This window comes from Xenopus laevis, chromosome 1L (assembly GCF_017654675.1).
Source record: "Xenopus laevis strain J_2021 chromosome 1L, Xenopus_laevis_v10.1, whole genome shotgun sequence".
In the NCBI taxonomy this organism is placed as follows: domain Eukaryota; kingdom Metazoa; phylum Chordata; class Amphibia; order Anura; family Pipidae; genus Xenopus; species Xenopus laevis.
This window is the reverse complement of record NC_054371.1, coordinates 115,527,715-115,554,066: the sequence shown is the minus strand read 5'-3', so window position 1 is coordinate 115,554,066 and position 26,352 is coordinate 115,527,715. Positions and strand designations below refer to the sequence as shown.

Here is a 26,352-nt window from a genome sequence, read left to right as displayed (position 1 = left end):
AGGAATACATTCTCTGGTTAAATGAGAAAAAAGAAACTGTAGTAGGACATTGTTCTCATACACAATATTATTCTTAGAAAATGTGCCATGTTCAATACACGTGTTTTGCTGCTGTTTGGCAAAATTCTGGAATCTGAGAGAACAAGTTGCAACAGTCTAAACCCCTCTCTTAAAAGCTTAGTCACTTAGTCAACTGACAAATAAACAGTGAAGACAAATCGTTTTCTCTAAGTTCTGAAATAGCCCTGAGCGCACGGTTTCTACTTAATTGTAGTTTATGCATGTGTTTATGTGCATGTAGGCATACAGTAGGTGTTTACATATTATTATTAAAAAGAGGGTAGCATTGCTGTACTATTTCTCTATATTGTTTACCTCTTCCTAAATATTGGCAGTGACACATGGGGGCAGATTTACTAAGGGTCGAATTTCGAAGTTAAAAAAACTTCAAAATTCGACCCTCGAATTGAAATCCTTCAACTTCGCATATCGAAGTCGAAGGATTTTTCACCGAATTTAGTGTTCGAACAATCGAATACAAATCGTTTGATCGAACGATTAAATAGTTCGAATCGAACGATTTTTACCGTTCGAAGGATTTTTATTCAACCAAACAAAACTTAGAAAAGTGCTCTGGAAGGTCCCCATAGGCTAACATTGCACTTCGGTAGCTTTAATTTGTACTTCGATTATCGAATGGTCGAATATTCAAATGATTTTACTTCGAATCGTTCAAATCTAAGTTGAATGGTCGAATATAGCCTATTCGAAGTACCCAAAAATTTACTTTGAAATTCGAAATTTTTTAACTTCGAAAACTCACTCGAGCTTAGTAAATCAGTCCCATAGTGAAATTCTAGGCATCTGTTGGACTAGTGAGGCAGACACATGTAACTTATAAATAAGGCATATACCCCCCTACGTAGTAAATGGCATTAGCAGAAAAAATGTGCACAATGCAAACAATTTTCCCTCTGCGCACAATTAAAATATACGCAACCACTTTTTAACTCAGCAGACAACCAAATAAAGAATGCACGATTTCATGTTTGCTAGAGTGATCTTAGATATGTCAACCACTTATATTATGAAATATAACACTGATATAGATTAAAATGATGGCAAACAGTAGACTGGTTACAATAGTGTTCTACATTATTTTATAAAATGTTTAAAGGAACATGCACTGTGTACAATTCAAGGGGTTGAATCAAGGGGTCACCATCCAATCACTTTTTTCAGTTCAATTGATTACATATTGTTTCCCAGAAATAAAGACTTTTTATCAATTACTTGCCATTTTATATTTTTTGCAGTTTTTTCAAAAACTAAGTTTAAAGTTTAGTGTTCCTGTCTCTGGTGTTTGAGTCTTTCAGCTCAGTAATTCAGGTGCAGTCTAAACGGTTAAAATTTTGCAACATTTAATCGATACATTTCTCAACAGCATCTGTGATTATTAGCAACTATTGTATCAATTCTAACAGCTGCCTTTAATGAAACCAAGTTTGATCCACTGCTACTGCATTGACACACACAGAGTGAATTTCAGAGCATACTTCAGCCTTTCTGCTCTGAAATCTGCTCTGTGCATGCACATCCCATGTCTGTGAGTACACACAGATAGAGAGAGTAGGGCTCTTACAGACAAGCGTTTTTAGCTGTGCTCCCCTGCATTCCGAATTCATGCGTTCAGCCGCAGGGGAGCACAGGAGTAGATGCACTGAATTCTTTTCAATGGGCTGTACTCACACAGACGCATGTAAGTGTCGAACGCAGGAAAAATGCAACATGCTGCGTTCCAACCTGTGTTCGGCACTTACATGCATCTGCCTGAGTACAGCCCCATTGAAAAGAATTCAGTGCATCTACTCCTGCGCTCCTGTGATTCCAGAACCGTTTAATTCTCACTTCATCAGACCACAGACAGTACTTTGTTTCCAAACGGTTCTGAAGTTTATTTTTTATACTTTAGATGACTTGTCTGATAAGGTTGTGGACAATGTTTGGCAAACATGCCATCCATGTCATTGTTAAGTAAGTAGTTCTGTACTGTGAACCTATGTACAGTTATCCTACTGGTAACAGGAACTTTCTTTACAGGGATCATTTATTAACAATGTTTATGGCAACGGTGATAGCAGTTAGTATTGCATGATATTTTTCTTAATCGGCTTCCTCTTATTCTTCTTTTATTTATTTTTTTAAAAAATGCTATGTATAATCAGAGAGCTCCCTAAGAGCAGACCAAAAGCTGAGTGGATTAGAATCACACCATGAGTCATTGGAAAGCTCAGCATTTTTCATACATCTTCCTTTGACATTTATCAATAAAATCTGTGTTTTGGACCTTAGAACTTTACAAACAACAGGAATGAACTTGGGGTGGGTACGCAGCTTTGCACAGCTTCAATCTATATTTAAACAGTATTACAGATTTCAAAAGTATATACATGTATGGCATCTGTTATCTAGAAACCCGTTATCCAGAAAGCTCAGAATTATGGAATGGCTGTCTCCCATAGACTCAATAATACAAATTTTTTAAAATGATTTCCTTTTTCTCTGTAATAATAAAACAGTACATTGTACTTTATCCAAACTGAGATATAATTTATCCTTATTTAAAGCAAAACCAGCCTATTGGGTTTATTTCATGTTTGCATGATTTTCTAGTAGACAAGATATCAAGATCCAAATAATAGAAAGATCCATTATCCGGAAAGCACCAGGTCCCAAGCATTTTGGATAACAGGTCCCATACTATTTAACTCTGTACAACTGAGAATATGCCGTAGAATTTAGAACAATTTCCTGTAGACATTCATCAAAGGTAGTTTTAATCAAACAATTCAGTGTAAAATAAAAATTGGGTAAATAGATAGACTGTGAACAATTAAAAATGTTTGTAATATAGTTAGTTAGCCAAAAATGTAATCTATAAAGGCTGGAGTAAAAGAACAGAACCCAGCTTCCTGTTTTTTAGCTCTCTAACTCTGAGTTAGTTAGCAACTTTAAGGGGCCACATGGGATATAAGGGCTCTTACAGACGAGTGATTTTAGCTGTGCTCCCCTGTGTTCCGGTTTCATGCGTTCAGCCGCAGGGGAGCGCAGGAATAGACGCACTGAATTCTTTTCAATGGGGCTGTACTCACACAGACGCATGTAAGAAAGAAAAAAAAACTACTACTGCAATCCCCTGTGGCTGAACGTATGAAACCGTAATGCAGGGGAGCGTAGCTAAAAATGCTCGTCTGTAAGAGTCCTAACTGTTCCGTAAGTTTGCAATTGATACTTAGCATTCAGCTCAGATTCAAAAGCAACAGTTATGACCCATGTGGCCTCCCCTCAAGTCACTGATTGGTTACCAGGCAGCAACCAATCAGTGGAAACCCAGGCGGTAACCAATCAGTGGAAATCAGTGGAAACCAAAAAAGGTGAAAAGCAGGAAGTAGTGTTCTGGCTATTTTGTTAGACATCCAGTCACTTCAGACTTTATACATTACATTTTTGGCTAGTTTTTATTTTTACACTGAACAATTCCTTTAACTGAATCTGTACTCATGCTAAATGGGGGAATGTAATATGTTTCGTTAGCACAAAAAACCTGTGCAAAGACGCTTTTGAACATTAGCGATCATGTGTGTCCTTTTTTTGATTACAGGCCTCAACGACTGCATCGCGTCCATTTGCGACCAAATGGCTTTTGCGAATATTCACAGTGTATGTAATAAAATTTCACAATCGCAAAGCATTTTTTGTAACAAAATATTTAACGAAACTCCAGAGCAGGTGTTAACGCTAAACCTCTACTTAGCGACAATGCGCAATCTGATATTCACCAGCGAATGATTTTACATTGCAAGCAGTGCTAAACATTGGCAAAGACGCCATTTTAAATAATGCTTGTGACTTTTCATTACATTCCCCCTTAAGTCTACTAAAAACAATAATTTAATACTTCATTAAAATGGAGTATATGGGAGATGGCCTCTCTCTAATTTGGAGCTTTCTGGATAACAGATTTCTGCATAATGGATACTAAACCTGTACTCTACTGTGTACCTGAGGAGAGGGGTTGTTTTCCCCTGAACCATACAGAAGCCTGCAAATAAATGTTGCTATTTTGTTCACATCAAGTGTGTGCGTGTGTGATACGTTCCATGATTCTGTATATACAGACTGAGCAAAAGCGGGCTCCTAACATTACGATATTGAATACAGTGGGCATTATCAACCACTCTTGGCATTTGTAGGACTCTACATGGATCATTTACACAGCCGCAAATGCAATCACACTAAAATGAATGTAAATGCTGTGCTTACCAATGCTATTCATTAAATGTACTTATGTCTAAACACATTTCTTGCACTAAAGTATAGTTGTGCCAAGCACCACTGAGTCTATCCTGCTTCTTCTGCCGATTGTGTGCAGCTGATGCTTTGAAACCTTGGAGCTATCGCCACCCTGAACATTGCTCACAGTGCATACCTCCTAACTGTCTCATTTTTCGCGGGACAGTCCTGATTTTGACAGCTCAACCTGCAGTCCTGGGTTTTTTACTGAAATGTCCTGACTTTCTCTTTGATCTCCTGCATTTGAACAGCCAGAAAAAGATACAAAGTTTCTAACTTAATTGGCTTTTGGCAGAGAGCACACAATATGTGGCAGGTGAACTTAGATACTTTTGTAACTATTTAAGATAAGCAGGTCTCTTGGGGAAACAGACTTGCAGCCTAAATGGCAATTCACCTTCATTAGCAAAACTGTAATAACAGATAAAAACGACAGAAATGTGTTCAAACTTTCATAACCTGCCAAATTCTGTAAAATGAAACTGGTAATTAAGGGGTGTGGTCACAAAAATTGGTGTGGTCAAAAAAATTGCCACACAAATCTTTTTGGCCCTTTTTTCTATTTCCAAAATGTTGGGAGGTATGCATTTAAATGATGCAACCCTGACTCTGAAAGGTTAGATGAAACTTGCATATGATTTCCTACCAATTGCTGCAAGTCCAACTTGCAGGGCTGTAAATTAAATGGAATTGTGGATTAAAAAAAAACTATGCATTATGTATAAAAAAGCACTGATTTGTATCAGAAATTGTACTGTGTACACTGCACTTGAGTAATAAATGGGGCCTTATATCTTATTAGCACGATAGCAACATTAAGGAAAAAGCTATTTTAACAACAATAAGTAAAGAAACAAATCTTTGGATATAGTTTCCCTTAATTAAACAAACACAATACGAAAAAAAAGTCTACTCTCTCTCTCTCTGGATGCACAGTGATTATGCAATAAATATTTATTGGTTGATGAAAATGGTGTGCTGGTCCATCCTGAATGAATATATATATATATATATCAGATATATTATCCAGAATGCTTGAGACCTGCGGTTTCTGGATAAAAGATCTTTCTGTAATTTATATATATATATATATATATAAATATATATATAAATATATATAGGAACACAATTAATGAGAGTAGAGAACATGTGAATGCATTAATAAGCCAAAACTGTGACTGCTTGCATGACCCTACATTCCACACCATATTAATTAACATGAAAGGCTCGCTTTTGTTCAACGTTCCAGACATATTTTATGAAATTTCAGTTTAGTTGTACAGCTATAAAATGTAAATGTATTCCAACAAATATGCAAGCAAACAAAGTTACAAAATGCGACCATTAGAAATTAGTAAAGAAAATGTTATGTAACATGCCCATTATTATATTCTCTCAGGTGGTCTGTACCTGCAGCTTGTGCCTAGTGCAAAACTAATTTACAACAGACACACAGAACGCAATACCAATAGTTTTGTAGCATGACTGCAACAAAAGAAGCATAACACTTACAGACTTATAACGCAAAATCCTAAGAGGTGCTGTCACAGTTCCACTGTAGACCCGATGGAGACCAGCGTAACTTTTCTATCTTACAGTTTAACTCCAAAGATCCTTCCATATTCTCTCGCATATCTTCTCTATGTGACATTGCTGGGTTCTATTAAAGAGAGAATAGAAAGTTACCTGTGAAGATCCAACAGCTTCTCTCTTTTCTAGAGACACGGTAAAGAAAACCACCCCAGGTATTCATTGCAGAGTGACTGACACACTTCCTGTTAACCCCACATTTACTACTGTTGTCTCTGAACATAGAAATATCTTTCTTCTTCTTCTTTCATTCCTTAATAAGATACTTACCCAGAATTTTCTACTTGGCTGAAATGTCTGACTTAGCAAAGGCAGATTTTTATAATGTTTTGGCTGTAGCGAGAAAGGCTGCGATCTTGCTGAGAACGCTGTTTTTGCTTAAACTTCTGTGCACTGATGTGGTTTAACAGGAAAACATTCTTCTCTGAATTACTGCAAAGTCATCCCGACCAAGCTGAGCCTGCATGTGAATCATTGCAATGCTATGTTTGTATGCAAAACAGGAGTTGCCACAATTTTAACTCTCTGACAAAGAACAGTGACAGTGTTTACAATGAAAAGGAATAATCGTGGTGCAAGGTTTCTTTTTGCATAATGGTGTTGCCCCTTTTACAACATGAGTGTTTAACGTTATGCACAGTCATTTAATCTACAAACTATGATTAAGGGAGTTACTCCCGAAACGCGTCAGGTGATGTTGGTCAGTGACCTGTTGGAATAAAACCACCTTTTTATCTTACTGGAGTGCCGCCTTTTCATCTTTTGAGCATTTAATCTACAGACAGGAAAATCTGGAACTGCAGTTGCTGTGAGACTATAGCTCAAAGCATCCCCCATAAAATACAGCTCCTCAGCCGTTCAGGGGATTAAGGTGCAATGCAGATTTAGCTTTACCTTTGCATTTAAAGGGGTGGTTCACCTTTAAGTTACACTTGAGTAATTCTAAGCAACTTTTCAACTGGTCTTAATTTTTTACAGTTTTTTAAATTATTTGCCTAATGTGGACTTTCTAACTTTCAAATGGGCGTCACTGACCCAATCTAAAAAACAAATGCTCTGTAAAGCTACAGATTTATTGTTGCTGCTATATGACTCATCTTTCTTTTCAAAGCCTCTCATATTCATATCCCTGTCTCTTATTCAAATCAATTCACGGTTTCTAGGGTAATTTGGACCCTGATAACCAGATTTCAAACTGGAGCATAGAACATGCAGAGTATGGCACACACAGGGAGCATAGAACAGGCAGAGTATGGCACACGCAGAGAGCATTGGGCAGGTAGAGTATGGCACAAACAGGGAGCATAGGGCAGACAGAGTAAGCAACACACAGGGAGCATAGGACAGGCAGAGTATGGCACACACAGGGAGCATAGGGCAGGCAGAGTATGGCACACACAAGCAGCATAGGGCAGACAGAATATAACACACACAGGGAGCATAGGGCAGGCAGAGTATAGCACACCCAAGAAGCATAGGGCAGGCAGAGTATGGCACACACAGGAAGCATAGAACAGACAGAATATGGCACACACAGGGAGCATAGGGCAGGCAGAATACAGTAGGAGATAGGGAAACCTATCAGGACCACTCTAAAATGAACAGTTCATACTGTGCTACATACAGTGACACCGTGCTGCTGCCCCTTCAGCCGTTTTATGAGGTGTGAACAGGTGAGGTGAACAATGTGGGCCGTTTCAGTCTGGGTCTGAGGTGTGAACAGTACAGGACTTTAGGGGGTGAACAATAAAAGTGTTATAGGTGTGAACAATGGAGGGGGTATTACAGGTGTGGACAATGCAGGATTTTACAGTTTGAATTTGAGGTATAAACAATGCAAGGGCTAGTTAATCTCAGTATTGAGAAATGAGTGCTTATGGCTTACTTTTGGACAGCTTTTGAGACCTTCAGTTGCCATCGTTCTATCAACAAACAGAAGAAGGATATTGCAAATATGTTGATATAGCAATACTGGCAGGCCTGGATTTGTGGCAAAGGTCCGGACCTAGGGCAGCCACACCTGAATTGTGTTTACATCTGGACCACAAGGGACTGGGAGGGTGTGATATTTTGCCCTTTTTGAAATCTCTTTGCACCCTGTCCCCCGTGCTATGGATGCAGGTATGAAGGACGCTCATGTGCTCGATCCTGAGGGACGATGGGTGAGCGGTGGGAGATTTCGGTCTCCGGCACCCTCTATGGAAATCCCACCCTGAGTACTAACTCTCACCAATACTGGGTCTTACGGTCATAAACCAGTGGTCAGGAACCTGTGCAGACCTCATTGTACAAGATGCCCGGGCCCCATATATATGTATGTATATATACATACTCCCCCAAACTCCCAGCACTCACGATAAATATACTCTCATTGCCTGGGTGCATGCATCAAGACACTTCATACGATCCTCTCCAGAAGAAGCCGCACAACTCAGGACTTATTGCAAAGTAATAAATTTATTAAACACACTAACGTTTCGGCTGCAACATCAGCCTTTGTCAAAGGCTGATGTTGCAGCCGAAACGTTAGTGTGTTTAATAAATTTATTACTTTGCAATAAGTCCTGAGTTGTGCGGCTTCTTCTGGAGAGGATTATATATATATATATATATATATATATATATATATATATATATATATATATATATATATATATATATAACGAAAAAAGAACCGCACTCTCAGGGCTTTATGAAGGTGCAAAATCAAAAATTGATGTTTATTTCGACGTTTCGGCTATTCACTTAAGCCGTCATCAGGAAGTGAATAGCCGAAACGTCGAAATAAACATCAATTTTTGATTTTGCACCTTCATAAAGCCCTGTGAGTGCGGTTCTTTTTTCGTTATACATGTTTTGCTATAACCAGCACCTAGGCATTAACGTTTGTTTTGAGTGCACCAGCATTTGGACTGTATATATATATATATATATATATATATATATATATATATATATATATATATATATATATATATATATACAGCCTTTTTTTCTGCGCTTTGCTCACTGCTTACTGTGCAAATTGCTGCAATTCTCTGTGCTCCGCTTTGAAATAAAGACATCTTTAGATATCCACATGAATACAGGGTTGACTGCTTTATTCAGAGTGCAGCATCAGAAGGCACAGCTGAGTCTTGTCCTTATTGCCTAGGCCCTGTTGTGGGTTGCGCCTCCTGCTGCTTACTAACTTGAGCCTCTCAATGGGAACATGTATGGGGTGGGAGGGGGCTGCCTACGTGCATTAATACACCAGTAAAAACCTTTACCAATACAGTGCCTTACAGCCATACTCAGAAATCTGTGCAGCCCCTAGTGTTCAAGGGGACTAGGCACGTAGCCTATGGCAGACGGTAAGAGAAGGGCTTTTCTTTGCCTCCAGACACTGCACTGTTAAGTGAGCACTATGTTTGCTTTCTAAAGCTGCTTTTTCTCATCATTACCCAGGTTACACAAAGTGTTTACATGCAATGACTATAATCTGGTTGGCAAGGCATTTTCAGGAGATTTGTCCCATTATCTACCATTGCCCCCAAACCTTATTCCTCTTCACACTTAATACTAAATGAAATCTGGTCTCAAAAATGCCCATACTGGATCTTTATGCCGCTTATGACAAAGGGTTGGTTGATGTGTGTGTGAAAGTTTGCGTTCAAAATTGCCCAATACGTGCATTATAAGTGTGTACAGCTTTTCTAAAAAAATCGGCAGATGAGGTTCGAGTGCTCTAGTTTTTGTGTGTTGTACCTAAAAAAATATAAAAAATTGTTGCCAATAGTATGATGCCTGTGACTGTGTGCCCCTTTTTATCACCCCATAGAAACAACTGCTATACTAACTCTCACAATTTCTCATCTTTCAAAAAGTTTAGTAAAGTTTTAGTAAAGAGAGACATTGAAGATTTTAGGGACCTCACTTGTTGACACTGGCTTCTCAATAGTATTTGGGACCTGGCTGATTCCAGCACATTATGCAGGATTTGGAATTTGCCAAATCCAAAATGATTAGTGGACCAAAATCTGGACCCTCAGTGCTGAACTCCACAGAGCGTTGTGGTGTGATTAGGGTTGCCACCTGGTCAGTATTTTACCGGCCTGGCCAGTAAAAATGTTGCTTGATGCCAATGTTATTTATAGGGGAAAAAAACACAAAAATATAGGAAGGCTGGTATTTTTTCCCAGAAAAGGTGGCAACCCTAGGTGCGATGTGATGCCTTGTGAGGAAACGCAGGTGACCAGTCAGAGTCGCCGAATATAATGGAAGTGATGGAAACATTGCAGGTACAAACTACATGTATCCGACATGACAGGACTGTCAGATGTGAATGCTGCACACTGCATCTTCATCCCACAGTTGTCTTGTGTGTAGTTTGTACTTTCGATTTTTCTATCACTTCCATCATATTCTGCGCCTCTGACTGGTCGCCTGCGTTTCCTCACTTTGCAACACTGAAGACTGAAGCAGCCAACAAACTGTAAAACGCACACACAATCCAGAATGGCGTCGAGGCACCTAACAAATTCTCACCAGCTGGCAGTTCAATCCCCGAGCAAGCTAGCAGGAGTTAACAGGTGTTGTACCACAGGGAGGGTTAAAGGATCAGTCTACCTGCTGCTTCCCACATTTGCTGCCTTGTGCTCATTACAGCGTGCAATACCTCACCAAGCAGCGGCACTAGGACCGCACGTTTCAGGTCACCAGGGTTGTTCTAAGTTCACTGTTTGTTCCCGCGCTGTTTCTAGTTCTGTGACGGAAAATACAGCAGTGACTCAACAGTTTTGTGCTCGGCCAGTGCTAATGTTTCTCCAAATAGTCACATCTCCAGGCAACAATGAGCTATCAGCCCAATACGTGTTAATCATTCTGATCTCTCCTGGAGTTATATTAGGGCAGAGAGAGAAATAGAAACATATAGTTTACGCTTATATAATGATATACCTTTAAGAATGTGAAACAGTCTGCTTTGTAAATTTATATGGGTACACAAAAAATTGAATGGTAATTAAATATGGCACAGCTACTATCATAAATAATACAAAACAAAGCACATATAATATAAAACACTTGTACAATTTAGGAACAGAACACTGGATGTTGCAATTTGCCATTTTATTCATAACATCCCTGCATTTTCTGACAGACAGCCCATATTGTGCAAGCAGGGCAGTGTCGGACTGGCCCATTGGGATACCAGTGAAAGTCCATGTGGGCCCAGGTGTCCATGGGCCTCATGCTTCTAAACATTTGGCCTATTTCATGGCCATTCTTTATTTCTAATTAGATGGAATAATAAATTATAGTATGTAAAGAAAACAGATTAGGGGAATACAGGTTGAGTGAGGAAAGATGTTTGAAAAGTTCATTGTTCAAACGTAACTGATTAATATAGCTTAGAAGACACTTTTTTGACAGCTGAACTAGATGCCGGTTCAATGATGTGTATGGGAAACTCCCACATGCAAGCTTAATATAAGCAGCTTCCCTGAATTCTCCTGTTCATCTGTGTTAATGAATTTGGCTTTTGTTATTTCCCTAAGCCAGATCACAGACTCCTAAACTAACTCTTTTGTCTTTCTCAGTGCTGGGATCAAGCAGAAATTGCAAAAGGTAGAAAATAGTTTATGCTCTGTACTCCAGAAAGGGAAAAGGGCCCACTAAGCGCCGGATTTGCAAAGAAGGCTCCCCTGAAAGCACATGACCAGGCAAAATGACCTGAGATGGCTGCCTACACACCAGTATTACAACTAAAAAAATACACTTGGGTTAGGAATGACATGGTAGAGTGGATTATTTGCAGTGTAAACAGCTGCATCTATATTTCCGGGTTCCAACAGGACACCCGTAACGGGTAATATTAAAAAACACACTTCCAAAATTACAAGACTCACTATTAGCGCTTCTAACTAATAGTGCTGGACTGTGTCCATAAACTGACATATATATTAAAAACTCATATGTGTGGATCGATGGGGAAATCCTAACCTGATAACATCTCAGGTGCATTAATGTACAATAGTGTTAAAGGGATACTGTCATGGGAAAAAATAATGTTTTCAAAATGAATCAGTTAATAGTGTTGCTCCAGAAGAATTCTGCACTGAAATTCATTTCTCAAAAGAGCAAACAGATTTTTTTATATTCAATTTTGAAATCTGACATGGGGCTAGACATATTGTCAATTTCCCAGCTGCCCCAAGTCATGTGACTTGTGCTCTGATAAACTTCAATCACTCTTTACTGCTGTACTGCAAGTTGGAGTGATATCACCCCCTCCCTTCCCCCCCCCCCCAGCAGCCAAACAAAAGAACAATGGGAAGGTAACCAGATAACAGCTCCCTAACACAAGATAACAGCTGCCTGGTACATCTAAGAACAAGACTTAATAGTAAAAACCCATGTCTCACTGAGACACATTCAGTTACATTGAGAAGGAAAAACAGCAGCCTGCCAGAAAGCATTTCTCTCTGCAGGCATAAGTCGCATGACCAGGGGGAGTTTGTGGGAGTCAAAATAGGCCCTGCCATTCCAAGTACACAGAGGCCCAAACAGCCCCTTACCAGCCCAAACAGCCCCCTACCAGCCCAATATATGGTAATTTTCTATGGAACCATACAGCAGCCCCTCTGGCATTTGCCAGAACCCACAGATTGCCAGTCTGGGCCTGGGGGGTGATATCACTCCAACATTTAGTGCAGCAGCAGTAAAGAGTGATTTATCAATTACAAGTCAAATAACTGGGGGCACCTGGGAAACTGACAATATATCTGCCCCAAAGATTTCAATTTTTTTGAGATTTATTATGCCCTGAAGCTGCTAAAAGTCCAAATCTGAAAATACTCCAGCTAAAACCTGTCAAATTCATGTAAAAGTCAATGGCAGAGGTCCCTTTATCCATTTGAAGATGTTTTTTGCCTTCATGATTTTCTGGAGTTTTATGCTATTTAGCGTTTGAAAACCCGATAAATTCAAGGTATTCAAGTTTTTTCCCCCATTGTATTCAATAAAGTTTTTTACATTCAGGTATTTTCATAAATAATCAAACATTCGCGTTTGTTTAAATTGTGAGTTTATTCAAAAAACCTCAAAACTCAAACCTTTAATAAATAACCCCCGTAGTCAGCAGTGTACCGACTTGGCACCAGGCCCCACAGCAAAAAAAATCTTAAAATGGCCCGGCACCTCTAAAACCATGCTTTGCGGGCACACGCTCCTTCGTTCGTACGCACAAATTCTACATCGTGCATGGGCACATCCTCCTGCTCGCGTCTTGGTTAATATGGTTGCTGACCTCTATAGGAATGCTTCCTCTATAGTTACGCACTGCCTGTAGTGTCTAATAAAAGGATATTTTGCAGCATAGGTACTGCGTGTCCTGGTCTGTCTCCAAATACTTTCTAAGTATTGATTTGATTGTGGTGTCTGGGATGGGGTACAGGAGAAGACATCAAGGACAGATACTCCAACCTGTTGGAACAAGTTATTTATCCTATTCAAATCTGAACAGGTCCATTATCTGTCAATGTAAAATGCACAAAAACAGGAAATGAAATGGTACATAGATCTGGATCTTGGGATCATCTGGCCAGCATATATGTACCAACATTTTTTGTATGTTTTTAAATGTATGTGAATGCCCAGCTTTAGAACTGACATATTGATTTTACATGGTTATATGGAATAGTCCACAAGGTAAAAATTTTCTGCTAATAATGATTAATGCAAAGGGGAAGCAGTAACCCATAATCCCCCTGCATATACAGTATACGGTAAAGTGAATTTTAATTTTTAATCAAAGAAATTAAAATCTATATTCCATTAAATGTAAGAACATTATAGATTAACTATCCCCTTCGTTGTGTTCCTAACTTCTATTGTCTCTACCTATTGCATCATTTTGTATTCAATTCCCTTGATTGTGTGCTAAATCCCACAGCATTTGCAGTCTGCTCTGGGAACCAAGGCCTGTATATATAAACGGTCTATAATGTCCCCTATACTGGTAATACAGAGGAATGTTGTACTGGGCAGCCAAAGGTTTAATGAACTCTGTTAATAGGTTAGCTGTCTTCATAAAATGTGCAAAGATTTAAACCTCATTCACTCCTAACAATTACTGCTCATGTGTCTTTTTTGAAAGCATGATATGTGAGTTTCCACGTGTTGGCTGCCTTGACTAGTTTACTCGGAAGTAAGCAAAAAAAACTAAAAAGTGGTTGTTAAAAATAACTAAGGGGCCCATTTGCTCGAGTGAAGGAATAGAGGAAAAAAAACTTTGAATTTCGAATGTTTTTTTTTTGGCTACTTCGACCATCGAATGGGCTACTTCGACCTTTGACTACGACTTCGACTTCGAATTGAACGATTCAAACAAAAAATTGTTCGACTATTCGACCATTCGATAGTCGAAGTACTGTCTCTTTAAAAAAAACTTTGACGGTAAATCGGTAAATCCTTCGACCTTAAGTAAATTTGCCCCTTTATGTGATATAATTTACTTTGGAAAATATACCCTCCATTTTATTTCTCCTGGCCCATAAAAAGATTCATTTTAATAATACTTTTTAGTATAAATTTTTCTTTTTTAGTAACAAACAAACAAACAAACAAACAAAAAACCAATATTGCTTTATGGGGGAGTTTAAGGTTATTCTTATGATGTTATAGACATTTTAATGCTGTAACTATTAAAAAAAGGGGACAAATGCAGACAAATTCAGATTTGTCTGAAAACTGGCACTAGGGATATGGAGAAATTATAATATATCAGCAAATATCTATGAGGCAGAAGAAAGAAAATCTTTTTTTCATGGGGTTTATGTAATGCTAGGACAAGATTTATTTAAATACATTCGTATGCTTCACTAGACTTAACTCAATCTTTTGTGCAGTATATATTACTAAAGTTAAGTCCCTTATCACCTATCACAATTTATTTAATAGAGCCATGTTTCACCAAAGCAAATATAATTTTATTACAGTTATCTCCCAAAGTAATATTGTATGCTTAGGTGTTAGTCAGCATAACTTGGATATGATTTATTTTTGCAATATGATGGTAGGTGGCAATGTTTATGCTTATTGAGCAATGTCTGTTTATGCTATAATGTAGGATAAACAGTGGAATTTTTGTGTATGGTGGCTACCAATAAGCAGCTTTATATACACACGGATCTTAAATAATTATCTAATACACCAGTGTCATTAATATCCAGTGTCATTGATATTTTTATAAACAGTTCATAGTGATGTCATCAGTACCCCCTGCTGTAATATATGAGGATATTAGAAGTCACCTCAGAGTTCGCTGATCTATATAAAAGAACTAAGATGAAAAATTCATGATGACACATTCCCAATGAAACAGACATCCACAGAAAGGGACCTGCTTCTGAAACTCACAAAAATACCTGAAAACTAAAACATTATTTTAAAAAATCTATACGTCAGAGTTCCCCCCGATCAGAGTTTCCCCCGATCACTGCCTGCAACACCACAAGCACCCTCAGGCCTGGATTTGAGGGCAGACCACAAAGGGCCGAGCCTAGGGCGACAAAATGCTGCCGCCCGCTGGCCGCAACTGAACCAGTCCCCATTGTTTGCAGTGGTTCTGTTCAATAATGCAGAGACTGTGCAGGTCCACTCAGAGCTGCTGTTTAATCATGCTGCAGTGCAGATCTCAAAATATATAACATGGCTGTCACAGCTTTATCACTTCCTGTGCTAGGAATACAAAACACATCCTGTGCTAATATACGGTCTGCCACTAGGTGACAGCATAACCCCTTAACATCTCCCTTTTCTAACTGTATAATATAACATAATATAACATATTTAAACAATATTTCAAGCCTTCAAGTGGTAACGTTATTTGCCCTACTGTACTTAAATAATATGCACATATGTAACGTTTTTAAAGCTAACCAAACATAACTGTTTGAAAACTATTTAAAGGTTAAGTCTTTTTGGTGGCTGAATTCGCCTGCTACTGCGTGAGTAACGCGGGATCTCAGGCTCACTCTCAGGCTGTGAGGCCGATGTGCAGTCCGTTGCAGGCAAGTGCTCAGACTGGCTCTCCACTGTGGCCTCCACTTCTAGTCTCGGCATTTCACTGGACTCTGTTACTGTAGGCTTGCTAGGACTGGGCTCTGCTGGCCTGAGGTCCACTCGATTGCGCCTGTACAGTGTACCCTCCACCTCAACCAGATAGGAGCGAGGGTCTGTTTGTTGGAGGCAAGTTCCTAGTCTCCATATGCCAGTCCTGTCACCTGGAAGAGGCTTCATTCTTATATTTTGCCCCACATTTAGTGCCGGAAGGTCCCTGGCCGTTTTATCATATGCATGTTTTGCCACTTGCCGTTTGAAATGCAGCTTGCCAGGAACTTCTGATGCAACGCAAGGTTCCAGTAGTGTGTCAGTCACTGGGAGGGGAGTTTTCAGCCTGCGGGTCATTAGGCGTTGCGCGGGGCTAGTGTCCATGCCAATTGTTGGCGTATTTCTCCACAGCAAGATTGATTTCCATGGGTCGTCTCCTGCACGTTTCGCTCGCCTGCACAGGCCTTTAACAATTTTCACTGCCGATTCTGCTTTACCGTTAGCTTTAGGGTACATTGGTGACGAAGTAACATGCTCAAAACCCCATTCCTGAGAGAACTTGGTGAACATAGCACAAGCAAATTGTGGACCATTGTCCGTGACGACTCGGTTGGGTTGGCCATACCTGGCAAGTTGAGCCTTGCATCTCTTAATGGTGGTGTCCGGCGACAGGTCAGGCAGCAGTTCTATTTCCCAAAAATCTGAATAGTGATCGACGATAAGCAGAAAATCCTTGCCAGCGTAGTTGAATATGTCCATACTTAGAATCTGCCATGGCCGTGTAGGGAGGGGATGTGACATCATAGTCTCTTTTTGTTGTTCATGTGCATATTCGTTACACACAGTGCACTGTTCTACATAGTCTTTAATCTCCCCATGCATATTCGGCCAAAACAGTGTTTCTGGAGCCTGCCTGAAGCATGCCTCACCACCTATATGGCTCCAATGAATGCGACGTAGCATCTCTGCACGTAGTTGCTTTGGAATGATAATGCATTGGCCCTTGAAGAACACCCCGTCCTGTAAGCTTATTTCATCCCGGTAGTTCCAATACTCTCTAATAGTCACAGGTGTCTCTGCCCTTGAATCAGGCCATCCGTTGAGCACAACTGATTTGAGGATCTTGAGGTGTTCATCTTGCTCAGAGGACTCCCTGATCTGCGACAGACGCTGATGCGTGACATTTAAATAGTCGGCCTGGTTTATGCCCTCTATGTCGAGCTCTTCACAGTACATGCTGCAGACTGAATGCTGGGCATGAGGTGCGTCCGCTTCGTGCCGGTGTGCTGTGGCTCTGCTCAGTGTATCACTGACATACATATATGGGCCCGGTTTATAGGTTACCTCCAGAGCATAGTTTTGGAGCGAGAGTAGCATGCTGTGAAGTCGTTTTGGGGCACTAATCAAAGGTTTGTTGAATATCGCGACTAGCGGTTTGTGGTCCGTTTCAACCGTGATGTTTCCCCGACCGTACAAATAACTGTGGAAGCGGTGGCAGGCAAACACAATGCTTAGGCATTCTTTCTCGATCTGAGCGTAATTCTGCTCAGTTGCAGTGAGGGCTCTGGAAGCAAATGCTACAGGTTGTCCATCTTGCAATAGGCAGCATCCGAGGCCATTCTGACTGGAGTCACTTTGAACTGTAATGGGCTTGTTAATGTCATAGTATCTTAGTACCAGTGCTGTGGTAATTAGTCGCTTGACCTCATCAACTGCTTCCTGGTGCTTTGGCAGCCAGTGCCATGGCATTTCTTTATCCACGAGCCTGCGCAAGGGCTCGCACACTGCTGAGAGGCGGGGCATGAATTTTGACAGGTAGGTGACGAATCCGATGAACCTTTGCACTCCCTTTGAATCGGTTGGAGCCGGCATGTCTTTTATTGCCCTCACCTTCTCAGGATCTGGCTTTAACCCCTCTGCTGATAGTATATGACCGTGGAAGCGGACCTCATTCAGTTTAAACTGTAGCTTCTTGATGCTCAGTCTCAGTTTCACTTCTCTGCAGCGGTTCATAAGGGAAATCATGTTGGCATCGTGGTCGCGAGTGGCCTCTTCTAGTGAGTCTCCACAACCCACTATTAGTATATCATCTGCAATTGGCTCCACACCTCGCAAGCCGGCTAGTAGTTCATGCTGTTTTCTTTGATACACCTCTGGGGCTACAGACACACCGAAGGGTAGTTTGAGCCAGCGCATTCGCCCCCAGGGTGTCCAGAATGTAGTAAGAAAGCTGCTCTCAGTGTCCAATTTGATTTGTAGGAATGCATCCCGGGCATCCACCAATGAGAAAGTACGGGCTTTGGGCAGTTTATAGAGGACATCTTCAAGTGTTGGCATTATATAGTGGGACCTTTTCAGCGCTTTGTTCAACGCCCTTGGGTCAATGCAGATTCTGATTTTGTCAGCTTTTTTGACTATAACCATGTTGCTTATCCAGTCTGTGGGTTCAGTCACTGGGGCTAGGTTCCCATCCTGTATGTGTTTGTCCAGCTGGGCTTTTACAGCTTCCCTCAGTGCGACTGGAACATTGCGTGCCGAGCATTGTACTGGTGTGACAGTTCGATCTAGGTCAAAGTGCACTTCCCCCGGTAGAGACTCTATCGGACTATTGTACACATCATGGTATGTGCTGGTAAGCTGGTGCTCAGTTAGCACCCCTGTGGTATGGCTTTCCAGATTGTGGAGTTCGTCTGGAATAGTAATGCGCATTAGACCCAAACGTTCACATGTTGAGCCCGATAGGAGCGGGTTCTGGCTTGCTTGGACTATTTCGAATTCCAGTCTGTGGCGGAGACCCTTTATGAAGCATTCCGTACGAAAAAGGCCCAATGACTTCATCACCTCCCCCGAATACAGCTTGAGTCTTGTCTGGCTAGGTACTAGTCTTACCTTGGGTGCTATCTTGTGTTTATCATGAAGGCTCATGACGTTGCATGTTACTCCTGAGTCAAGCTGGCAACGTTGTCGGATGCCATGGAGCTGAAGGTTGACAAACCACTTTTTTCCTCAGGAGCTCGGTGGCCCCATAGTACTGGCGGTGTATATATGTCCATTGCCCTCCTTGTCCACCTCCCATTCAAGCTCCACTTGATCGTCGACTGTATGTAGCTGACGCTGGTCATGTTTTGCTTTAAGGCACACTGCTGCAAAGTGGTTGAGGGTGCCGCAAAGTCGGCAAGTCTTGCCAAAAGCTGGGCATTGCGCTCTCCCCCGGTTGTGTGTGCTGCCACAATACTTACACTTGTCAGGGCTTCTGGAGTAGTTAGGATATCGTGCTATGCTGGGCTTTATGGTGCTTAGAAGTGCTGGCTTTTGGGCAGCTGTAGCATTAATACTGTCATCTGCTCTGGCCTGTGTCAGCACTTTCATTCGCAAGTCTGTTTGCTGTGCAGCTCGGCAAATATCAATGGCAGACGCCAACTTAAGTTCCCTTTCTCTTAGCAAGCGATGGCACGTGTTTTCATCAGTAATACCTAGCACCAGCTTGTCTCTGATAAGTTCATCTTTTAACTGTCCATAATCACATGTTGCTGCTTTCTCCCTCAGTCTGGTTACAAAACAGTCAATCGTCTCACCCTGCTCTTGCTTGCATGATCCGAAGACAAAGCGCTCGAAGATTACATTCTTTGTCGGCTTGAAATGTGCTTCAAGGGCGTCCAAGATGGCAGTGGCGCTCTTTTGCTGTTCCTCTGTCAGATGCAGATTATGGCGATAGATGTGTCTGCACTCACCACCCATTAGACGCCTCAGAGTGACTGCCTGTACCTCTTCCGATTTCTCGTCCAGTCCGGAAGCTAACATAAAGTCTTGAAATTCAGCTTTGAATGTTTCCCAGTTGGTAGCCAAGTCGCCGGACATCTTCATCTCGGCTGGTGGAGGTATCATGTTTGCGTACATGGTTGCTTAAATACCGATGCTTAGTATGCTGAGAGTTTCTTTTCCAGCTGGATGCGTGGATGGTGTGCTGTAGTTCAAGCTTCTGACACCATGTTTGCAGTGGTTCTGTTCAATAATGCAGAGACTGTGCAGGTCCACTCAGAGCTGCTGTTTAATCATGCTGCAGTGCAGATCTCAAAATACATAACATGGCTGTCACAGCTTTATCACTTCCTGTGCTAGGAATACAAAACACATCCTGTGCTAATATACGGTCTGCCACTAGGTGACAGCATAACCCCTTAACACTCATCACATTGCGAACCTGGTACTAAGTGGGAGAATTGCGAAGGAGATGAGCAGGTCGGGGGAGGGATGCGCAGGTTGGCAGTGGGGGACGAGCGGGTGGGGGTGAGCAGGGAGGTCGGTGGCCTAGGGGCACACCTTTTAGAAATCGAGCCCTGACCACCCTGGCGCTTGCTTCCCACTGGTAGCTTGTTGCTCTTTCATAAAACTATAAAAGATAAATAATGAAGACCAATTGAACAATCACTTAGAATTGCCCATTCTATAACAAACTAAGGGGCAGACTTATTAAGGGTCGAATAGGAAATTCGAATTTTAGAATTTTTTTATTTTTTTTTGGTCCAAACTCTCAAAGTCATATTGTAATTTACCCAAACTCAATTTGAATTTCAAAATTCATCATACCTATACCCTGGGAAAAATTTGAATTTGACTATTCGCCACCTTAAACCTGCCGAGTTCATGTATAAGCCATGGGAGAGGTCCAGCGACCAATTTGAAGATGTTATTATCCTTCCTCGATTCGAGTTTCGTCAAATTCAATTCAAATTCAATTAGAATTTTCGGGTTGGTGATATTAGTTATTCGATTTTTTCCTTAAATAACCTCCCAGTTGAATTTCGAATTTATATTCGATTTTTTTCGATTTTAAAAAAAACTCACAGGAATTCAAAATTCGACCGTTGATAAATGGGCCACCCCAAGTTCACTTAAAGGTGCACCACCCCTTTAAGGGCATTACAAATTACTGGCTTCTACATTGACAGTAATATCGACCACAGCCTTGGCAGGCTAGGCCAGTAAAATGCTGCCTGGGTGGAAACCCTAGATGTGGTTGCAAACTGAAATGTAAATATTTGGAAACCATCAATAGTATACAAGAGCAATTATTAAAGTGCACAAAAGTGCTTAAGATGTATCTACTCATCATCTAATTTATCTGTCATTTAATGAAAGGAGAACTACCCCTGTATGTACCAAAAGCCCCCCTTAACTACCTGCTATTGCCCCACCATTTTGATTAATGCACCGTGTGCGGAGGGAGAGGGGAGGGGGCAATAGCAGGCAGTTAAGGGGAGGGGGCAATAGCAGGCAGTTAAGGGGCGGGGGTTGGTAGGGGGAGGTTTAGTTCTTCTTTACCTATCAAAACAAGTGAAAAAGGTAATTTCCAAGGGAGCAGACAGGCGGGTAAAATTACATAGTTGTTTCCCTAGAAAAATATGCAAAGTGAAGCCTTCTGAAATCAGAAGGTATTATGCAAAATTCCTTGAATAGTTTCTAGAACTCTGGCGTAAACTGACTTTCTAAAACGATGTATGTGCACAGCAGGCACAACTCCTTTATAAGTAACTCAAGAACGTACTCTATACTTTAAGGCAAACAACAAAGCATATCATTTATTTATTTTATATAGTTCTGACAAGTAACGCAGTGCTTGACCTTAGTTTATAAAAAATGGAGAATAAATGGTGAATAACAAATAAGGGTTTACAGAGTACAATGGGATTAGAGGGCCCTACATGCGAGTGTTAACAACTAAAGTTTAGGGTACAATTGAGACATAGGGATTTTATAAACAATTTTTTGATTTATGATACAGCAATGATTGATTGATTGGTACATTGAATAGGCTTCTTTAAACAGGTGGGTCTATAAGGAGCATTTGGATGGAAGGAGGTAGATTGTTCCAGAGAAAAGCAGAGGCCAAGAGAATTCTTGTAGACGAGAATGAGCTGAAGTGATGAAAGAAGAAGGGAAGGTCAGAAGCAGAGCGAAGGTTGTGTGAAGTGTATTTTGAGATCAGAGATGAAATATATGGAGGGGCAGGGTCAGACTGGGCCTGCGGGACACCGGTAAAAAACCCGGTGGGCCCCCGGCTCTTGTGGGCCCCGCTGGCCCAGATCCGTACCCAGAACTGCAAATAAATATGCTTCTTCCTTTGTCAGTAGGTTGCGTCAAAAACATTGTGTGCATGCGCTCCAGCGTTGCAGGAGGGGCGGATGGGGCCATGGGACAGCAGCTCCGGTGGGCCCGGGGACTCCAGTCCAACCCTGTGGAGGGGCTTCATTGTTCAGTGCCTTGAATGTGAGAGTAATCTGAATTTGATTCTAGAGGAGATTGGGAGCCAGTGAAGGGACATGCATATGGGAGCAGCTGATGTTGAGCGGTGAGATAGATGAATGAGTCTAGAAGCCACATTTAGAACAGATTGGAGTAGTGAAAGGTGACTTGTTGGAATACCTGCGAGGAGTAGGTTGCAGTAATCAAGGCGGGAGATGATAAGAGAATGAATACGTGTTTTGGTTGATTCTGAACTGAGATATGGTCGTATTTGGGCAAAGTTGCGTAGCTGAATAAGACAAGATTTTGCAAATGTTTGGATGTGTAGTTAAAAAGACAGATGTGAGTATAAGAAAATTCCTAGGCAGCATGCCTGTGTGGTGGATTGAAAGGTGATGTTGTTACTGTGAGTGATATCTGAGCGACAGGGGAAGATCTTGGACAGTGGCGTAACTTCGGATGCTAGGGCCCCCCTGCAAAAAACAATTTCAGGGCCCCCTCTGCACAAAATAGTGGGAGAATTTCATGTATAATATCCCCAGAACTAATGGATGGCTACGGGAACAAGCTATGTGGGTACTACAGGTGCCGAGGTGAGGGATTAATAGCAAGCTACTGGCATGATGATTTTTGTGTTTTGTGAGGCGGGGTCATTTGAGACATTGCATTTAATCCCATTAATTAAAAATTACACTATAGTGCTAATGTTGCGTTACTGTAATATAGGGATATTAGAAGTCACTGAGGGGTTGTTCTGTAACCATATACTGTAAAGGCACAAGGCTGCAGGCTGAGCTATACAGGGAACTCTGAGTATCACTCATGTATTATAAGGGATAATGTACCCCCTACTGTAAATGATAAGGATATTAGAAGTCACTGAGGGGTTCTGTGACCATATAAAGGCACAAGGCTGCAGGCTGAGTTATACAGGGAACTCTGAGTATCACTCATGTATTATAAGGGATAATGTACCCCCTACTGTAAATAATAAGGATATTAGAAATCACTGAAGAATCCCATTGTTTTATGACTGAGCACCAGAAGTGACCCATCCTCATTCTGAAAATCTCAAGTGCACTTTTTTTACCACATCAATTATGGTGGGCTCAAATTCCCACATGGCCCCAATTACAGAGCGGCATCGGAAATTGATGTACAGTATATGAGCCCTATAGTCTGCTGTTTACACCTTTATATGGGATGATGTGCAAACAAATGATCTGCTTCCCTCTGACCTACAACTAAGAATCCTGTAGGGTAGAACAAAGCATCAATAAAGGGGAAATTACCATTATGATGAATGATTTTATGCATACTGTTGTATGTTTTGCTTTCTGTCAACAATTCCCATTTGATAATAAAGTCATTAGAAATTTGAGGCCCTGGTTCTTTAGCAAGTTCAGTATACATTTAAGCACTCACGTACTGTACAATTAAAATTTTAGCATGTTCATGACAGTCCGACTCCTGGATATGGAACTGCTGCTCATGCGAATGTTCGTATCAATAATCCTCCTGGGACACTCACACAGGAGACAGCAGCAGCGCGAGAACGGAGGAGAGGAGTGGGAGGGGCAGAGCCACGATGGAAGACAGGACGGCGGAGCGGTCCTAGAGACCGCTGGATTCACCGAAACAGCTTCTGCAGGTTGTGCATACTACTGAGGAAGCAGGCCCCCGCCGGGCCACCTGTACCCCGGGCCCCCACGTGACTGCGGGCCTGCTTCCTCGGTAGTTACGCCACTGATCTTGGAGGAAATATAATGAGTTCTGTTTTTGAAAGATTCAGTTTCAGCTATAGTACCAGAATTTGATTGGCCATATTGCTTTTAAGCAGACCCGCATGTACTGTTTCCACACTATACTGTGCCTTTGCGTAATATAGGTTAACCAGCCAGCTTAACACACTCCACATAAGACTCGGCAAAGAATACTCAGAATGCTCTGTGAGTTGAATAAACTTGAATGCTTTATCCTTATACGAGTTCTTTTTGTAAAACTGTAAAACAACATAATAACATTGCATCACAACCTGTACAGCATAAACACACATGTAAAAACATACAGGAAACATATCATCTTACTTACAGACGGTTATGTCACCAGGGGCCTGTGTAAAAGCGAAAAATCCTAAGGAGGTCTGTCCCTCTGCTTGTGAGCAGCCTGTGTGTGCTCAAAATGGATTCTCCTCTACTTCCTATGAACTTTAGTGGGAAGGCTTAAAGGAACAGTTCAGTGTGAAAATAAAAACTGGGTAAATAGATAGGCTGTGCAAAATAAAACATGTTTCTAATATAGTTAGTTAGCCAAAAATGTAATATATAAAGGCTGGAGTGAACAGATGTCTAATAAAACAGCCACAATCCAACTTTCTGCTTTTCAGCTCTATAACTCTGAGCTAGTCAGCGACTTGAAGGGGGGCCACATGGTACATTTCTGTTCAGTGAGTTTGCAATTGATCCTCAGCATTCAGCTCAGATTCAAAAGCAACAGTTATGACCCATGTGGCCCCCCTCTAGTCTCCTGCCTGGTAACAAGGGTAACCAGTCAGTGTAAACCAAGAGAGCTGAAAAGCAGGAAGTAGTGTTGTGACTGACATGTTATACATCAAATCACTCCAGCCTTTACACATTACATTTTTGGCTAACTAACTATATTAGAAACATTTTTTATTTTGCACAGCCTATCTATTTACCCAGTTTTTATTTTTACACTGAACAATTCCTTTAACCTTGAATGATAAGAGTCTAATTAACATGTGGGCAGCTATCCTAAAAGGGTTCACTAGGTGGCAGCACATAACAGCTAAACTAATACTAATGCGTACAGCCTAACATTACAGTGCCATCAGATAAGGTATAAACTGCACACTGCACATACTGTGGATCAAACATTTTTAGGCAGAAGTTCGCTCATTTTAAGGCACCCTTGGCCTATGTGATGCCTGTGTCAATAGGAGGAGTTCAGTATACCTCAAATTGTGCCCTGCACTGCCCCCTGCTGACACTAAGCATTGCAGCGAGGCTGACTTACGGTTTACTGTTCTGTGAAGCTGCCACATTACATTTGCTGTATAGTGACACTGTGTATACAGACAAAGGGGCTTTGTCAATAACACTAGTGCCATACTGAGAATACTTTCAATTGTGTTCTGCACTTGTGTCGGCTTAAAAATCTGGCACAAACGCAGCTCACCCAGGTGCCATATTGACTACAGAGCTAACTGTTTTGCTCATTGTAAATTAAGTAGGGCCTGGTGATGCCCGTATACCCCACAATTCAATCTTTGTACATACGGGTACATTATAACATAATACAATATAAAATATAAGGACTAGTTTACTAAACAAATCCAAAGTATAAAAAAATTAGATCAATTCTGTTAATTACTCATAATGTACCATTCTTTCGTAGAATTCCATTGTTCCTATAGATGCTCATGCACGTGGGGGGCCATCCTAACTTTTAAAAAACAAGGTTGCAGAAGTCTGAGTTCCCCAGCAAAGATAGGTCTGTTAATCAACTGCCTTGTCTTACATTTTATCAACAGTCTGAGCCAACAGGGCAGAGAATAGAGACAAACACTGCTTTTATTAGCTTTACATATAAAAAATTGATTACTTGATATATGTAATTTTTTTATGTTTTTCACTTTTTTCTGTTCTATTCTCTTTCCAGAGGCAATCAGTGTCAGGTGTCTCCTACTCTGTTCTGGTGCTAGGGTAGGTTGCTAGTATAAAGAGTACTGCTGCAACCTTCTAGATTAAAAGAAATAAACGTATTGTTAAAGTAGAAGGAAAGGCTTTCAGCACTTAGGAGCACCCGGGCAGGTGCTCCTATCAGCAGAAAACTGCACCTGCCTAGGGTTATACCAGTGAGCACCACGGAGCAATCCACTTCCGTCTACTTCTGTCTTCAAATTTCCTGCAGCAGACGCATGCGCAGTTGAACTAAGTAGCTGACTATTTAGTTAAAGTTCAGCTTTTCGTTCTACTGCGCATGCACAGCCGCGAGAAGGAGTAAGACGGAATAAGATTGCTCTGTGCTGCTCACTGGTATAACCCCAGGCAG

At 41.1% G+C, this 26,352-nt stretch overlaps 1 protein-coding gene across 3 annotated transcripts in view; it reads right to left on the bottom strand.

Moving 5' to 3' along the window:
• LOC108713230 (kelch-like ECH-associated protein 1A) overlaps positions 1-26,352 on the bottom strand; it is a 76,967-nt gene that overhangs the window by 16,748 nt on the left and 33,867 nt on the right. The window contains exons 1-2 of one of the 3 annotated variants that reach the window (XM_018256125.2): positions 24,370-24,530; positions 5,866-6,013 (exon numbers count right to left, since the gene is read on the bottom strand). The gene's annotated coding sequence lies outside the window, so the exon portion shown is untranslated. Of the gene's footprint in view, positions 1-5,865; positions 6,014-6,213; positions 6,799-24,369; positions 24,531-26,352 lie in introns of those variants that run through there. The other 2 variants (XM_018256107.2, XM_018256117.2) reach the window with 2 other exon arrangements.